This window comes from Coregonus clupeaformis, unplaced genomic scaffold, assembly GCF_020615455.1.
Source record: "Coregonus clupeaformis isolate EN_2021a unplaced genomic scaffold, ASM2061545v1 scaf0557, whole genome shotgun sequence".
NCBI classification, from domain to species: Eukaryota; Metazoa; Chordata; class Actinopteri; order Salmoniformes; family Salmonidae; genus Coregonus; species Coregonus clupeaformis.
The window spans coordinates 283516-303307 of NW_025534012.1; the positions used below are offsets into that span (position 1 = coordinate 283516).

At 43.1% G+C, this 19792-nt stretch overlaps 1 pseudogene; it reads left to right on the forward strand.

Annotated features, from left to right (window-relative positions):
• The first annotated feature begins 809 nt into the window (after positions 1-809).
• Positions 810-19121, forward strand: LOC123485066 (annotated as a pseudogene).
• The last annotated feature ends 671 nt before the right edge of the window (positions 19122-19792 follow it).

Genomic DNA, 19792 nt, shown 5'->3' on the forward strand with positions numbered 1-19792 from the left:
GTAAATCAATGATTTCATTTTTGTGCAGGTCGGTGGGGGAATGTGTTCTGTGGGGGCTGCAGTAGCCTATAGCTTTGGGGACACATAGCTCTGAAAATGATGTGAAACTTTTGAGAGGTCTTGGGTGAGATCTCGTGCAGTTTACTTCTTCAATCTCCCAATTTTAGCTATAGGCTGTTGTAGAATTTACATTGGCTAGAGAGAAGAAATCTGTTCGCCCAAAAAGGCCAATATAATACGTTAATACAATGCATTTGAATGTGGTTGACTGACTATAGCCTACAGAGTCATGCAATGTTAAAAAAGAGTATTCTATTCAGATAGTCTGCTGCCCTCCTTATCAGTCGTCACATAATCCTGTCACTTACCGCCTACAGTAAACACTCGCCTATGATCGACTAGAGCTCAACAGTACCTTCTGCTGAAAAGTCCATGAATTGACTGAACACAGTTATTCTGCTGCTACCATAAAAACTACCGGTACACCATAGAGAATAATTGTTTAATATATTTTACATTAAATTAGAAACCGTACATTTTCGTACCCCTCTGATAAGGTGCGATATTAGAAATCTGCTATAACAACTGTTATGATCAGCGTCGCGTCAGCCACTTTCAACATCCGCATCAGGTGATTACGGAAGTAACTTCACTCTGCGGGTTCGGGGTTCCGCCTCTATACTATCTAGCTAGCTAAAATAAGTGATTATCCCTCTACCGAAAGCAAACTACTTTCCTTTTTATAAGACCCATTTGGAATAAAGCAGCAGAGTCACCCATTTGCATTCTGCAGTAGATATTTAAGAAACATGGCTGGACGTCTACGGCTAATGTGTAGTTGACTGTGGCACAGGAGTAAGTAGCAAGTGCTAGTGCTAATAGCTAGCCCCAGCTAACTTAGATTAATTGGCTTTAGCTTTATGCACCCAGACAGGGCAGAAAGCTGGGCGTGCAAGGTAAACCATGCAAGATAGTAGCCAATTAGCTAACTAGTCAGCAACAACTTTTATTTGCTTAAGTTCGTGAATTCAGCCAGCAAGCTAGCTAGCTAACCATTTTTAGGCATAAGAATCCCTAGCTTGCTGGTAGCTAATTTCCATCGGGGATCCTCCACTCCCTCGTTACATTAGCTGGTCGTGACTTTAATCTGTTACAGGAGTCTACATTTCTGTTCCAATTTATAGAAGCGTATAATTGGCCAAGACCACAGACAGTCATGACACCCTTTAGATTAGTGGTTTCCAACCTTTTTCGGTTACTATACCATCAACAGAATTTTGCTCTGCCCGGACTGAGTACCCCTAAGTACCCTTATGTACTTTACCATTAGGCCTATGGTCTCATGGGTCTTCTCAAGTACCCCCTGTGGATGGGCCAAGTACCCCCAGGTTGGGAACCACTGCTTTAGATCATGCATCATGATCTCTATGTGGTTCACAGCATTATGATGTTGGGTGGTCCTCTGTAGCTCAGCTGGTAGAGCTTGGCGCTTGTAACGCCAGGGTAGTGGGTTCGATCCCGGGACCACCCATACACAAAAAAAATGTGCGCGCATGACTGGATAAACGCTTTGGATCGTCTGTAAATGTTATATTATTATTATTATTATTATTATTATTATGATATATATAACCCACTGAACTTTCTCATGCAATGCTTTTTGTTGTGGGTACACAAAGATTGGATATGCTGGAAACACAGAGCCACAGTTTATTGTTCCGTCAATATAAGTATTTCTGTATCATACAGCTAGCGTTTCCCAAACTCTGTACCACTTTTGATGGTTTTTGACCTAGCACTACACAGCTGGATTCAGAATAATCAGCTAAGCTTTGATCATTGGAATCAGCTGTATGTGTAGTGCTTCAGGTAGAAACGCGCCCTGCTGGGGTCGGACTGGTTTGGGAAAGCTGTCCTCTTCTTCTAATGATAATGTACCATGTTAATTCATATGTAGCCCTTGATCATGACTCTCAGTTCCATTCCATTACACATGAGTCATTGGATAGAAGGCGTCTGTACTAAGGAGATTTGTTAAGAGCTGCGATGTTTCGGTCTGAACGTGCTAACACGCATCACTTGCGGTACTGTTTCGGAATCCTGCAAGGACCTTAGCTTGCTTATCACCGAATGATAATAATTTAAAGAAAGGTTTTATAGGGTTAGGGTTCCCACATGGCCATATTTCCATGTTACAGCGCTTGTTTACTGAAAAGAGACAGAATACAGAGTGGATTACCTGTGCTAATTAGCTATCATAGCGTTTCCGAACACCTGTGTGTAGGAAGATGGGCGATACAAATGTGTTGTCTGAAGAAAATACTGTTGGCTGCAACTGTGTTAAAACCCGGTTCACATCAGTGTACAGTAAGTGTGTATTTTGCATTTGTGAAATTATTTTGATGTGATATGAGGATTTATATTTCTAGAGAAACGTCACCGCAATTGAGGAATCATTCACGTTTAGATGGAGTATTAGGCAGTTTTGGCTTCCCAGAGCCAGTGTCAGCCCTTTAGAAGCAGGAACATGTAAGGTCCTTGGATATGGGGTAATGTTAGGCTCGCTTTAGTCCAATATTGGCCTAATTCATATGTAGGCGGACAACCGGACATATGGTATTGGATTAAATTAATCTGCTGAAAGCATTTTGGTATCGGTCCTTCTGTGTTTCTTTCTGATTGGAGTGCTCAAAGGAAGTAGGCGACACGCCTATTCACCCATATGAAAATTAGGTCGCCTTCCTCTTGCATTGAGTCATCAAGTAGGCCCTAAATGTCGATGCTTGCTTGTTAGAGGCACCATAGACTACTTATTCAGGGATTTCCAAAATGATAAATCCAAAACATTTTTGGCTATTTTCAATCATCTTTGCCTATTCACTTGTTTCACAGTACTTGAAGGCCGTAACACAGCTTGAAAGGAAGCTAGTCTAGCCTATATTCAGTGATTTGGCTCCCATAGCGGAAGTCCCCTTATGCCCCCTTGCTGACTAGAATAGCGGACAAAGCTTGCCAAACCACCTCCCTGTGGGACTTGGAATAGGCAGTAGATAGAAGGCGTGCATGTTTAGAGGCCTGGATGGATGACAAGTGGCCTAAAGATTTAGTGGCTACAAGGAAGTGGTTGAGGGAGCAATGTTCCATTGTCCAACATTATAATATGTATGCCATTTAGAAGACCGCTTTTATCCAAATCGACTTAGTCAGTTTACGTGCGTGTGGACCCAGGATCCCAAAGTGGTCTTGGTAAATCGCTCAACTTTGTCTATGAAGTCCAGATTATGCAGACAGTTAAAAGGCCCAATGCAGCTGTGTGTATGTCAATATCAAATCATTTATGTGCGCAATTAAGCACCTTACTGTAATAGTGTTTCCATTAAAGTGGTCAAAAATAAACAAAAATGGCTTTTAAGCAACAACAAAAAAATGATTTATCGCGCAATAATTTTGATAGGACCCCCTGTCGATTTACAAGATATAAACCTCTAACATTTTAATTTGAGGTATTCCATTTGTTACATGTGCAAGCTTTTTAAATCAGATAGAAACTAAATACTACCGTGGCATGTAATTAGGCATGCCTCTCCATTCTTTTGTATGAAATTGCATGAAACTCCAAACATATGTCGCTGCGTGTTTGGAATACCACTTCGCTCTGGAGCCTGCAGCCCTGCTGGTCGGGTGGCTATCAGAGGTCTAATTAGCCCCTACACCCTCGATCATTTTCACTCCCCCAGCTTTGAAACACTTGTGCATGTGGCAGAGGGGTGAATGTGCAAATGTGGCAATAACTTTACATCCATATCTGTTCAAGGAAAAGCTGTAGTGGACTATATAGTTACCCTCCCGACTGGCTAGAAGCTTGTTTGGAATTTAGGGTGTTACCCTCTATACAGATGGTTGAAGAATGCGGATGTCACCTGCAGAGAAATTAACCTAGAGAAGTCCCTAAGCAAGCTGGTCGTGGGGCTTTGTTCTAAACACAAACAGAGCCCCAGGACAGCAACAGCAACACAAGCAGACTCAAGCAAAATCCTGAGAAAACAAAAAGGTAATTACTTGACACATTACAAAAAGTTTACCAAAAAACGGAGCTATTTGTCCCTAAACAGAGAGTGCTGGACAGTTGAAGAATACCTGACCACTGTGACTGGTCCAAAATTAAGGGAAGCTTTGGCTATGTACCAGACTCAGTGAGCATAGCCTTGCTGTGTGAGAAAGGCCGCCGTAAGCAGACACTGGCTCTCAGAGAAGACTAGGGCTATGTGCACACTACCCCATAAATGAGGTGGAAACTGAGCTTCAATTTCTAACCTCGTGCTCAAATTTATGACCATATTAGGGACACATATTTTCTTCCAAATTACACAGACCCACAAAGAATTCGAAAACAAATCCAATTTTGATCCAACTCCCACATATCTATTGGGTGAAATAGCACATTGTGCCATCACAGCAGCAATATTTTTGACCTGTTGCCAAAGAAAAAGGTCAACCATATGTAAATTCAACCCATATTTGTTTATTTATTCTTTTCCCTTTTGTACTATTTCCACATCCTTATAACACTGTACACTTAGCCATATTATGACATTTGAAATGTCTCTATTCCCTTTGAAACTTTTGTGAGTGTAATGTTTACTGTTCATTTTTATTTCACTTTTGTTTATTATCTACAGTATTTCACTTTGCTTTGGCAATGTATAACATATGTTTCCCATGCTAATAAAGCCCTTTGAATTTAATTCATTCTGACTATTTTGAGGAAGTGATACTGGCTTTGTTCATGTGGTTGTCTCATGCGGGACAAACATTAGTAGCGGCCATCTCGAACCCCAACCCCCAAACTGAAATCTTGTTTTTCTTAATGCCAGCAACCGAAAAAACACATGCAGAATCAGTGCGTTCAGTATCTCTTAAAAAATGTGTGCTATTTGTTTACTGAATTTACAAGACAAATCGAAGTAATAGGCCTGCCAGCTCATTGAGTTTCCTCTTTTTATGTTTAGCATCAATTCACCAATGTAAACGCGATTGACTATCAGCACCCTCAAGTGATGATGTTTTCAACAACCATGTGCTAACCATATGGAGGCTGGTACTAAGGGGATTTAATTGTGTTGAATCTTCCTAAACTTCAGGTATTGCCATCAAAGAGTCAGCCAAGGTTGGAGACCAACCCAGCGCAGGATGGTGAAGGGGGTGGGCGATCTGGACTTTTACATTGGTGACGAGGCAGTAGACAAAGCCAAATTATGCAACAAAGGTACATTGGACTTTCCAGTGATGGAGGTCTACTTAAAGGTCAATCTGCCAGTTGCTACATACATTTTTGGACTTGTAAATTATTGATATTCTTGGAATATAACTTATCTAAATGCCTCATGAGCTTAGTTCAGCTGGCATATCCCATCAGGACTGAAAATATAAGCTTGTTTTACTCCAATGTTTTGTAAACAAAACATAGTGAAAACTACTATGTTGGATAGTCAGTCCTTGCAACCATATGTCTATCTACTGAATTTGAGAAGGTAGTTACATTTCTTCCAGCCCCATTACTCAGGTTTTTACTGAAAACAGTGGCTGAGATTTAAGCTTCAGTTATTGTTTAACCTGTAGATTGCCCCTTTTTTAAAAGTTTAGCGTAAAGTCATGCCCTGAATGCCTGTTAGAGCTGAGTAGCCTATTGGGAAAAATTAAATGTGGGTTTTGGTTTCCCTTGCCTAACAGTGGCCCATTCGTCCCATGGGATCGTGGAAGACCGGGATCTCATGGAGGGTTCGTGGAACAAGGTCTTCAAGTATCTGCGGGCAGAGGCCGAAGACCACTACTTCCTCTTGAGTACGTTCACTCTTAACCTTGTACATTAGTGTGGAAATTATGCTAGCCAGTACTTGCAGGGACTTATGGGATTTGTATTTGTCTTCTCCACAGACAGAGCCTCGCCTCGAATACCCCTGAAAACAGAGAGTACACAGCAGAGATTATGTTTGAGTCCTTCAATGTTCCAGGTCTTTATATCGCTGTACAGGTAAATCCTCTCTCCGTTTATATTGTTCTTATCAATCTCTTCCCTGCACCTCTTCATGTTCAAGTGTCAAGTCCAAGTCAAACTTGATTTCGAGTGCATTATCACAACTCTCACAGAGGAAATGAGGGTGTCCATGAGGTGTCTGAACCTCTGGGTGGATCTCAGTTCTGGGCCCTTTTCAAAAAGGAGTAGGAGTGCTGATCTAGGATCAAATCCCCCCTGACTCTATACCCTACGGTCAAAAGTTTTAGAAAACCTACTCATTCAAGGGTTTTCTTTATTTTGTACTGTTTTCTACATTGTCAGAATAATAGTAGGAAGACATCAAAACTATGAAATAACACACATGGAATCATGTACGTGAACAAATCAAAATATATTTTATATTTGAGATTCTTCAAATAGCCACCCTAGCCTTTGCACGCTCTTGGCATTATCTCAACCAGTTGGCTGCTTTTCCTTCACTCTGCCATCCGACTCATCCCAAACCATCTCAATTGGGTTGAGGTCCGGGGATTGTGGAGAGCCAGGTCATCTGATGCAGCACTCCATAGACCTTACACAGCCTGGAGGTGTGTTTGGGTCTCATTGTCATGTTGAAAAACAATATGATAGTCCCACTAAGCCCAAACCAGATGGGATGGCGTATCGCTGCAGTCAGTGCTGTGGTAGCCATGCTGGTTAAGTGTGCCTTGAATTCTAAATAAATCACACCGTGTCACCACCAAAACACCACACACACCATAACACCACCTCCTCCATGCTTTCCGTGAACTACACATTCGGAGATCATCCGTTCACCCAACCGCGTCTCACACAAGAACACCGGTTGGATCCAAAAATCTCAAATTTGGACTCCAGACCAAAGGACCAAATTTCCACTGGTCGAATGTCCACTGCTTGTTTTTCTTGGCCCAAGCATGTCTCTTCTTCTTATTGGTGTCCTTTAGTAGTGGTTCCCTTTGCAGCAGGTATTCACCATGAAGGCCCTGATTCACACGGTCTCCTCTGAACAGTTGATGTTGAGATGTGTCTGTTACTCGAACTCTGTGAAGCGTTTATTTGGGCTGCAATTTCTGAGCTGGTAACTCTAATGAACTTATCCTCTGCAGAGAGGTAACTCTGGAGTCTTCCATTCCTGTGGCCGGTCCTCATGACCCGGTTCATCATGGCGCGATGGGGCTGCAAGCGTTCAAAGTTCTTGACATTTTTCGCGTTGACTGACCTTCCACTGTCGTTTCTCTTTTGCTTATTTGAGCTGTTCTTGCCATAATATGGACTTGGTCTTTTTACCAAACCTTGTCACAACACAACTGATTGGCTCAAACTTATTAAGAGAAATAAATTCCACAAATTAACTTTTAAGAGGCACATCTATTAGGTGAAATGAATTACAGGTGACTACCTCATGAATCTGGTTGAGAGAATGCCAAAGTGTGCAAAGCTGTCATCCAAGGCCAAAGGGTGGCTATTTGATAGAATCTCAAATATAAAATATGTTTTGATTTGTTTTAACACTTTTTTTTGGTTTAGTTCATCATTCCATATGTGTTATTTCACAGTTTTGATGTCTTCTCTCTTATTCTACAATGTAGAAAATAGTAAAAGTAAAGAAAAACCCTTGAGTGAGTAGGTGTTCTAAATCTTTTGACCGGTAGTGTATATATCGTATTGATTGTGATCTAAGGGGCTAAACCGATCCTAGATTGGCACTCTGATCTGAGAGACTTTGTGAATACGGGTTTGTCATCATTAGTGGAAAGTGACAGGGTCTGTGTTTTCCCTTCTCAGGCGGTCCTGGCGCTGGCAGCCTCCTGGACCTCCAGACAATTGGGCGAGAGGACCCTGACTGGGCACCCGGTGATTGACAGCGGTGATGGGGTCACCCGCGTCATCCCAGTGGTGGGTACATGCCTTCGATCATCATTACATATTATCTTTCCTAGAACTGGGTCATGTTTAGTAGGTAGCGACGTTTTGAACCAAAGTGAAACGGGGGAGGTATTTCTGAACTTGTCTAACATGAACACATTTTCTTAAACTGCTGCAAAAGATTTGATACACGACTCAGATGTAATCTACCTATATACACTGCTCAAAAAAATAAAGGGAACACTTAAACAACACAATGTAACTCTAAGTCAATCACACTTCTGTGAAATCAAACTATCCACTTAGGAGGGCTCAGCACTGATTGACAATAAATGTACATGCTGTTGTGCATATGGAATAGACAACAGGTGGAAATTATAGGCAATTAGCAAGACACCCCCCAATAAATAAGTGGTTCTTTCATGGTGACCACAGACCACTTCTCAGTTCCTCTGCTCTTCCTGGCTGATGTTTTGGTCACTTTTGAATGCTGGCGGTGCTTTCACTCTAGTGGTAGCATGAGGCGGAGTCTACAACCCACACAAGTGGCTCAGGTAGTGCAGCTCATCCAGGATGGCACATAATATAATAATAATATAATATGCCATTTAGCAGGCAGCTTTTTATCCAAAGCGGCTCTACAGTCATGCGTGCATACATTTTTTTTTGTGCGAGCTGTGGCAAGAAGGTTTGCTGTGTCTGTCAGCGTAGTGTCCAGATAATGGAGGCGCTACCAGGAGACAGGCCCAGTACGTCAGGAGGCGTGGAGGAGGCCGCGGGAGGCAGCTTAACCCCAGCAGCAGGACTGCTACCTCCGCCTTTGTGCAAGGAGGAGCAGGAGGAACACTGCCAGAGCCCTGCAGCAGGCCACAAATGTGCATGTGTCTGCTCAAGCGGTCCGAAACAGACTCCATGAGGGTGGTATGAGGGCCCGACTTCCACAGGGGGGGGTTGTGCTTACACCCAACACTTACCGTGAAGGACGTTTGGCATTTGCCAAAGAACCCAAGATTGGCAAATTCGCCACTTGTGGCGCCCTGTGCTCTTCACAGATGAAAGCAGGTTCACACTGAGCACATGTGACAGACGTGACAGAGTCTGGAGGCGCCGTGGAGAATGTTCTGCTGCCTGCCAACATCCTCCCAGCAACCCGGTTTGGCGGTGGGTCAGTCATGGTGTGGGGTGGCTTTTTCTTTGGGGGGGCCGCACAGCCCTCCACGTGCTTTCCCAGAGTAGCCTGGCTGCCATTAGGTACCGAGAAGAGATCCTCAGACCCCTTGTGAGACCATATGCTGGTGCGGTTGACCCTGGGTTCCTCCTAATGCAAGACAATGCTAGACCTCATGTGGCTGGAGTGTGTCAGCAGTTCCTGCAAGAGGAAGGCATTGATGCTATGGACTGGCCCGCCGTTCCCCAGACCTGAATCCAATTGAGCACATCTGGGACATCATGTCTCGCTCCATCCCGAACGCCACGTTGCACCACAGACTGTCCAGGAGTTGGCGGATGTCCAGGTTGGGGGAGATCCCTCAGGAGACCATCCGCCACCTCATCCAGGAGCATGCCCAGACGTTGTAGGGAGGTCATACAGGCGCGTGGAGGCCACACACACTACAGAGCCTCATTTTGACTTGTTTTAAGGACATTACATCAAAGTTGGATCAGCCTGTAGTGTGGTTTTCCACTTTAATTTTGAGTGACTCTCCAAATCCAGACCTCCATGGGTTGATACATTTGATTTTTCCCATTGTTAATTTTTGTGTGATTTTGTTGTTAGCACATTCAACTATTAAAGAAAAAAAAGTATTTAATAAGATTATTTCATTCATTCAGATCTAGGATGTGTTGTTTAAGTGTTCCCTTTATTTTTTTTGAGCAGTGTACTATTGCCACTTCACATACATGGTAACATATTAATAGATTGTGTTATCGATGGTGTTGTGTTTTCTTCCACGGAGGCTGCGGCGTCATCGGTAGCTGTATAAGCACATCCCCATCGCTGGTCGAGACATCACCTACTTCACCCAGCAGCTGCTGAGAGAGAGGGAGGTGGGCATCCCCACCAGAGCAGTCATTGGAAACAGCCAAAGCCGTCAGGGTACCTGCACACTTATAACTTAAGGAATGATTAAATGTATTGTTTGTGAGCATTTCTCTTGGTTCAACAGCAGGGGTCAGTATTGCTGTACCAATTGACTAGAGATGTACAGTCACAAATCATTACTCCTTCTTGTAAGCTCTTTGGCATCTACCCAGTGTCTTGTGTGCACTCAATTATGACTTACAACTGACAATGATTCCATATTGTGTTCCAGGAAAGGTTCAGCTATGTCTTGCGTCCTGACCTGGTGAAAAGAGTTCAGCAAGTACGATGCGGACGGCTCCAAGTGGATCAAGCAGTACACGGGCATCAACTCCATCAGCAAGAAGGAGTTCACCATCGGCGTGGGCTATGAGCGCTTCCCTCGGCCCGAGATCTTCTTCCCACCCAGAGGTATGATCCCATTGATTTTCCATATGAAACGTTTTGATTATTTAAAAAATAACTGGTTTCGATTTTTGTTTTAAACTTATGAAATGAATTGTGCATTATGTGGGTTGAATGCTATAACAACACAGAATAAAACAATAGTCGTGACTGCCCATTACTGCTTATTACTTATTAACCATCATTTATTCACATTACTTTAAGAAAATATTTCAGTTGTGTATATTACATTTGTTTTATTTGATGACTTTATTATTTCATTCCAAGTCATCGTCTCATCTCTATAGAGCTGCTGCCTATGCTGTCTGAAGAGCTACAAAATAGTGATTTTGTCTAAGTAAATAAGGCATATTTTTTTGACTGCTGAATACCAACTATCAATCACTTAGATCATGTATGTTCAGTTAGAGATACCTCTCGAAGCAACAGCTGCTCTCTATATCACCTCACTATCGCGCATTCTTCTCTCTCTTCAGTAGTAGGCGTAAAAAACACAGACCGGACAAGTAGATGCGAATGGATTATGGTGCATTGTAGTTAATTACCGCGTTTATGCACTAAACTATGCTAGAATATTGGCCTGTTGGAAACTGCAGCTCCCTACTACATCACACAGTTCAGGCTGGATCTGGTTATCTCTAGGAAACTGTGCGTGTGCGGCATTGAGCTCACAGAAACCCGAGCGAAATCGGAATTCAAATAATTGAACTAACGTTGGTCAATTAGTAGTTTTAAAACCGAAAAAATAACCCGAAATGTTAGTTTTATCCTCAGCACTAATTGTATTCATAATAACATTGTGTTTTATATGTTGTACTTTTCTCCTCCCCCATTACCCACCTGACTTCACCAGCCCATCTCAGAGGTTGTTGATGAGGTCATTCAGAACTGCCCCTATTGACGTCAGCGTCCTCTCTATCAGGTGCGTCTGGGGAGTTCAAGTTCGTTTTATTTCATTCACATGGCAGGAACAAGAACATTGTGTTTGACAATATGAAAGAAGGTCTCATGATTAATTGAAACAATAACCCTATGCCAGATACTGAGACTTGTCTCCAACTAGAAGTTATGAGATTAAGTATGTGGATGGAATGTGTTTTTACTTTCCAAATAGTCTATTCAGGAGTATGTCAAGGTTCTAGTGTATATTTACCTTGTCTGTTGCTATGCAGAACATTGTGCTCTCTGGAGGCTCCACTCTGTTCCAGGGACTTTGGCCGTCGTCTGCAGAGGGACCTGAAGAGGACAGTGGGACGGCAGGCTGAAACTCAGTGAGGAACTGAGCGGTGGCAAATTGAAGGTGAGAACAGATTACATTTGACCTAGTCAGCTGATGTACTCTATAGGAATGCTACAGGTTTATCGGTGTTGTGGCTCCAAAATGATGTCATATTTTTGCATTTCCAGCATAATCATCAGTGTTATTGGCACAATAATGAGGCGTTTTTATGTTTTTTTGCCAGCCCAAACCCATCGGCGTGCAAGTCATCACTCACCACATGCAGAATGCGCTGTTTGGTTCGGGCGGGTCCCATGTTGGCATCAACTGCGAGTTCTAAAACCGAGAGGGATCTTTGTCTGTTAACTCATGTTACTATCGGAAATGAATATTATACTGATTCAAAAGCTCAGGACAGACACTTGAGGAGGCTTTGTTAGCCTGGTTAGAATATAACAATAGCAAATTTGAAAGGAAAAATGTACACCAACCAATAATAACGGTCATATTACACTCTTTCCTCAGCCGGAGTTTTACCAAGTGTGCCACACCAAAAAGACTGCGGAGATTGGACCCGAGCATCTGCCCAGCCATAACCCTGTCTTGGGGTCATGTCTTTAAAGGACTTCCCTCAGTTATCACTGGAGCTTGCAGTTGGAGCAAATTGGGTGGACGGACAGAGGCAAGTGGCATTACTGCACTACGGTCACTGCTTAATCTAGCCTATTTCCAGGGCTGCGGTTACAGACAAAATACTGGAAGAGAATGACATAGAAATAGAATGACTAGATTCTATTCCTATGGAGAACGACTCATTTATCAACTGCAGACCAAACTATCAGGCTGACAAACGGGGGTGAATATCTATGTAAGGAAGGAAATGGTGTCTTAAAGCCAAAAGCATTTTCAGAGCAATTGTGTGGACACAAAACAATGTGTAAGATCATGATAATGAAGTCAACTCCATGTATGGTTAAGTATGTGACCCGATGTATGTTATTATTATGGTATCCACACATACAGCAATTAAGTACAGAGTTGGATTATATTTAGTCAATAGCTCTTTTTTTCAGATGCACTTTCTCTGTGTGTTCAAGGGTAGAGCTTGTTTTATATTTCCTATTATTTATATAAGAATATTTTTTTTTTTTGGGGGGGCATGAACGCATAACCCATGTAGCATTGACAGTGGTTGTATTCTGCAAACTATAACGTAGTCTTAACATCTGCAGTTTTTGTTGTGTGGTACGCTTTGTGGATTGGTTTGGATAATCCCTGAATCATACAGTATCTTCACAAAAAAAGTTACATTTATTATCAGTTCAATTGAAATGACTGTTAGACCATCATTGCCTGTCGAGGATCTCGTGTATTTGACCATTGTGTCCAATCTGGATTTCAACGCCTACCCACATTCCAATAAAGGCAAGAGATATTTCTATAAATGTGTCTCCATGGTTATGACCTGAAAGGACTACTTTAATGGTACAGTAAGTGTCTTAAGTCTAGAAAGTGCTTTCGCTACATTACTTTCAAACCAAGGTGAATGAACAATGCATAGTAAACTGAAGATGAAATGATATTCAGCAAGTCTTAGTATGACAATAGAATATTTCTTCATAATCCCTCCCCCACACCAACACATTTCAGTTAAGCGTCTTCATCAAAATTAACATAAAATAGACATGAGTTGTATATACCAAAGATGGTGGATAAATGAAGATGTTTAATATGACGGTTTACCATTAAAATCAAGGTTCCTGTCTGTAGGTGGGCGTTCCCTCTCACGTGAGCATGCTTTCCGCATGAGCTCACAGTTCCTCCATAAAGGTTGTGTTCCCCTGCTCCATACATTGCATGCATCCAAATCCAAATTTTAGTGGTCACATACAAGTGTTTAGCCGAAATGCTTGTGTTTCTAGCTCCGACAGTGCAGTATATCTAACAAGTAATATCCTAACAATTTCACAACATATACCCAATACACACAAATTTTAATAAAGCAACTGAATTAAGAATATATAAATAAATATGTGGACGAGCGGCATAGACTAAGATTTACATTTAAGTCATTTAGCAGGCAGCTCTTATCCAGAGCGACTTACAGTTAGCGAGTGCATACATTTTCATACTGGTCCCACGTGGGAATCGAACCCCACAAGCCTGGCGTTGCAAGCACCATACTCTACCAACTGAGCTACACGGGACTACAGTAAATAGTATAGAATACAGTATATACATATGAGATGAGCAATGCAAGATATGCTAAACATTATTAAAGTGACTAGTGTTCCATTTATTGAGGTGGCCAGTGATTTCTAATCTATGTATACAGGCAGATATTCTATTGTGCTAAGTGAAGGCTGTTTTAACAGTCTGATGACCTTGAGATAGAAGCTGTTTTTCAGTCTCTCAGTCCCAGCTTTGATGCACCTGTACTGACCTGCGCCTTCTGGATGAGTTCTTTGGGGGCTGTCGGGGTATCCTTGAGGGGGGATATACACGTTGCCGTGACTATAACCAAAGAAAATTATCTTGGGAGATAATACAGTCGACAATTGATTGCGAGGTATTCTAGGTCGGGTGAACAAAAGGACTTGGGTTCCTGTATGTTATCACAATTACACCATGAGTCGTTAATCATAAAACACACACCTCCACCCCTTCTGCTTCCCGGAGAGATATTTAATCCTGTCTGCGCGATGAACTGAGAACCCAACTGGCTGGACCGACTCGGACAGTATATCCCGAGAGAGTATGTTACAATCCTGAAAACCCTCGCCCTGAGCTCGTCAACTTTATTATCCAGAGACTGAACATTAGCGAGTAATATACTGGAAGCTGTGGGTGGTGTGCACGCCTCCTAATCGGACTAGAAGACCGCTCCAAGTACCTTCCTCCGGCGTTGTGTTGGGTCGGCCTCTGGAATCAGTTCAATTGCCCTGGGGGTGCGAACAAAGGATCCGCTTCGGGAAAGTCGTATTCCTGGTGTAATGCTGGTAGTGCTGGTGAGTTACCGCCACTCTGATATCCAATAGTTATTCCCGGCTGTATGTAATAACACAAACAATTTTGGGGGCTAATAACGTTAGAAATAATACATAGAAAAACAAAATGCTGCAAAGTTTCCTAAGAGCTAGAAGCAAGGCAGCCCTCTCTGTCGGTACAATGGTTGTGTCCCACATCAGTAGACTGTGTCATCGACTGACAAATTGCTAACAATCAAATCACTGCGATATTACACCATAAAACTGTCTGATCACCGCATTTTGTAAAGAGGGTCATAATTTTAACCAATCGCCGCACTTTTACTGCCGAAAATGGTTCAAGCAAGCCATACGTTCCCTCACCAGTGCATTTTCGTGACACATTTGACAGAAATCACTGCAAAATGTCAGAAATGCCAGAGCAAAATCAATCATTTTTACCCGCAACTATCACAAAAAACGCCAATAATGCTACATTCATAGCCAACTGGAGATGGTAATTACCAGTTGTGAAGTCAGTAAATGTCGGTTGGATGCATTCACGTGCTTGAACTAGTTGAGAAACGTTGATTGGCTAATGGCCAACCAGCTGTGTCAACCATAAACTAAAAGTACAGCTACATATCATGCTTGTAAAGAAATGATAGTGTTCAAAAACCATATTAATAGATTGCTTTTTATAAATAATGTTTTGTTGTTACATTTAACTGCCGAAAAATGCTGTTATCAAGGGGTAATTTTCTTAGTAGTTGACGTCAGAGGTCTGCATGTGGTCGGTATTCAGGAATGATGGTGGTTTCAAGACAACTTGGAACCCAAAAACAAATAAGGTCAAATCATGACATCAGTGATCTTCCTGTTGGAAAGTCGGAGCTCTAGCAAGATGCCCGAGTGTCCGACTTGGAATTCGTTGACCGCTCAAGATAAAGGAGCTGGAATTCCGTTGATGACCGCTCAAAACTATTTTTCCCAGTCGGAGCTAGTTTTCCTTAGTTCCCAGTTGACTTGAACGCAGTGAGTCGGAAGTCGGAGAGATTTCTTGAGTTCCGAAATCCGAGTAGCCAGTTGTTTTGACATGGCATCATAGACGAGTGTCCCACTTGTAATTACAAATTAGAGGGCGTTCAAGTGGATTTTTCCAGTCGTATGTGGCAAATACCACCTTCCCACTTGGTTAAGACTGCAGCATAAGTTTAAAAAACTTGACCAATAGGAGTCCATTTTAAACTGACTAATAATGTGGTTGATTAGCCTAGGTGGGAGTCATGGGTAACTGCAATTCAACATGGCTCCCGGAACATGAGTATGTCAACATAAATGGACGGACGGGGGGGGACTCTCAAAACTGCAATATTCTTTGCTTTTCTGAAACATGGCTCTCGGACAGAATAACTTGGCTATCCAACCTCGATGGATTCTCCATTCACCGGGCGAACAGGGCAGTGCAGTCGGGAACATCTAGGGGGAGGGGTTTGCCTCTACATCAACACCAACTGGTATGCTAACCCAGCGCGGTGGAAGTGTCGACCCACTGTTCACCCCGTCTTGGAATACCTGATGGTCAAATGCTGACCCTTTTACCTCCCGAGGGAGATTTCAGCTGTTGTCGTGACTGTTGTATACATTCCACCTCAGGACAATGAAAATAACAAGATGGCACTTAACGAACTGTACAAGGCTATTAACAAGCAAGAAAACCTAAATCCAGAAGCTGCTTTTCTGGTTGCCACGATTTTACTTCTACATCACTAATACACGGCATGCCCAACTCATCAACATGTCTCCAATGCCACTAGGGCGATAAAGTCCTACCACTGTTATTCTACCCCCATCCAGCATAAAAGGACCTCCCTCGTCCGCAATTCGGCAAATCAGATCATGACTCCGTACTCCTGCTTCCTGTTTACAAGCAGAAACTCAAACAGGAAGTACTCGTGACTCACTCCGTTGAAAATGGTCACCAGAATCAGAGATTATAATACAGGACTGCTTTGCTAGCGCTGATTTGAATATGTTTGTTGGCGAGACTCCGCGAACCACCTCCGTCACCGGCTTCATTAGAAAATGTATCGGCGACGTTGTCTCCACGTTGAGGGTTCGCTGCTTCCCCCAATCAAAAGCCCTGGATTAACACAGAGTTTGGCATTAAACTAAAGGACAGGGCTACCGCACACTGAGCTATCGTAGACAACCCTGAGGCTTCGACGGCAGAGGACAGGAATAAGTACAAGAAGTCCCACTATGACCTCCAGCAGAGTCATCAAATGAGCAAAAGGACAATATAGGAATAAGGTGGAATCATACTACATAGGCTCACGCACCCCCGCATGTGACAGGGACTACAGTCCATTACGGATGACAAAGGGAAGACCCAACCGTGATCTGCCCAACTATGCCTCTCTACCAGACAAACTCCATGCATTTTTATGCATGCTTTGACAACAACAACATTGTGCCGGGTGTGAGGCCGTCACCGACGCGGGTGGATTGGGTGATCTCGCTCTCTGAGGCCGGCGTGAGAAAAGTCTTTAATCAGGTCAACACCCAAGCAAGAGCCACGGGGGCCCGATGATATTCCAGGGTGCATTCTCGAGCATGCAAGAACAGCTGGCAGGCATATTCACGGTAATTTTCAACCTCTCCTTGTCCCAGTCTGTAATCCCCACATTTTTAAGATGACCACCTTCATTCCTTTCCCCAAGAGCTCAAAGGCCTCTGTAATCATGAAGTGCTTTGAGAGGCTGGTTATGGCACACAATAACTCCACCATCCCAGACACCCTAGACCCACTCCAAATTGCATACCGCCCCCAACTGATCCATAAATGACACAATCTCAATTGCTCTCCACACTGCCCTCACCCACCTAGATAAGAGGAATACCTACAGTGCATTCGTTAAGTATTCAGACCCCTTTACCTTTTCCACATTTTGTTATGTTACAGCCTTATTCTAAAATTGATTAAATTGTTTCTTTTTCTCATCAATCTAGACACAATACCCCATAATGACAAAGCAAAAACAGGTTGTATAAAAATGTTGCTGAGGAGTGGCTTCCGTCTGGCCACTCTACCATAAAAGCCTGATTGGTGGAGTGCTGCAGAGATGGTTGTTCTTCTGAGAGGTTCTCCCATCTCCACAGAGGAACTCTGGAACTCTGTCAGAGTGACCATCGGGTTCTTGGTCACCCCTCCCAACCGAAGGCCGTTCTCTCTCGATTGCTCAGTTTGTCCGGGCGGCCATCTCTAGGGAAGAGTCTTGGTGGTTCCAAACTTCTTCCATTTAAGAATGATGGAGGCCACTGTGTTCTTGGGGACCTTCAATGCTGCAGACATTTTTGGTACCTGTTATGATGAGTTTCTGGTATTGAGAAGTTCAGGATGCAAGAGAGCAGTTGACACAGATGGGTATTTGATTCAGTCATTGTTTAATGGTTACAATGTTTGATTCAATGACAGGCTGCACGGGCTTTGCATCTTGCCATCTGAATGACTTCCATAGACAATCTTTCACCTTAAATACTGCTCTTCCAATCTACTTTTATCCCATATACAGTTGCTAACCATTACTGATTGCCACTCATTCCCCCACCATATCATCTACCTCCTTGGTGTCGTGGCACCCTAGCCAGGCCATTCCATCACGCACCCTTCCTAGGATTAGCAGGGGCAGTGGCCCCCCAATCTATCTTGGCACACTGACCTTCTAGTACTCCTCGTGACCGCACTATAACACATGGCTTGTCCTTGTTCTCTGTCCACATACAGCTTGTGATTTCTCCATACATTAATTAATCTTGTATCACAAATCATCATAACAGTACCCTTCCCCAGATCTGTGCCTCGACACAATCCTGTCTTGGAGCTCTGTGGACAATTCCTTCGACCTCATGGCTTGGTTTTGCTCTGAGCATGCACTGTCAACTTTGGGACCTTATATAGACAGGTGTGTGCCTTTCCAAATCATGTCCAATCAATTGAATTTACCACAGGTGGACTCCAATCAATGAAAACAGGATGCACCTGAGCTCAATTTCGAGTCTCATAGCAAAGGGTCTGAATACTTATGTAAATGTATTTTTTTCTGTTTTGTATATTTAATAAATGTGCTAAAATTTCTAAAAACCTATTTTTGCTTTGTCATTATGGGGTATGGTGTGTCGATTGATGGGGATTTTTATTCATTTGATCCATTTTTGAATAAGGCTGTAATGTAAAAATCTTTGGAAAAAGTCAAAGGGATCTGAATACTTTCCGAATGCACTGTATGTGAGCATGTTGTTCATTGACTACAGCTCAGCATTCAACACCATTGTCCCCTCCAAGCTTGTCACCAAGCTTAGGACTCTGGGTCTACTCTGCAACCGGACCCTGACGGGACGACCCCAGGTGGTGAGGGTGGGCAACATCACCTCCGCCACGGACCTCAACACAGGGGCGCCACAGGGGGTGTGCTTAGTCCCCCTCCTGTACTCTCTGTTCACCCACAACTACATGGCCACGCATGACTTCAACACCATCATCAAGTTTGCTGATGACACGACGGTGGTAGGCCTGATCACCGGCTGACGATGAGTCAGCCTACAGGGAGGAATCAGTGACCTGGCAGTGTGGTGCCAGAACAACAACCTCTCCCTCAACATCAGTAAGACCAAGAAGCGCTGATCGTAGACGACAGGAAATGAGGGTTGGTGGTGAGTGTGGTGAAAGGAGTCAAGCGCAGGAGGGTAATCACCAATACAGAGTTGATTCCTTCGTTGACACACACGTGCTCCAAAAGCGATCAACCAAACAGGCACTGGGAAACAAACATCACTGCTAATGCACTGTAACGGAATCCAATAATACATAGGCACAGGGGAAAATCTACCCTGGCAACACAATGTTATGAGTAGCTCCACCGAGCTACAGTGAGGGAAAAAATTTTTGATCCCCTGCTGATTTTGTACGTTTGCCCACTGACAAAGACATGATCAGTCTATAATTTTAATGGTAGGTTTATTTGAACAGTGAGAGACAGAATAACAACAAAAAAAAATCCAGAAAAGCGCATGTCAAAAATGTTATAAATTGATTTGCTTTTTAATGAGGGAGTAAGCATTTGACCCCTCTGCAAATATGGTGGCAAAACCCTTGTTGGCAATCACAGAGGTCAGACGTTTCTTGTAGTTGGCCACCAGGTTTGCACATATCTCAG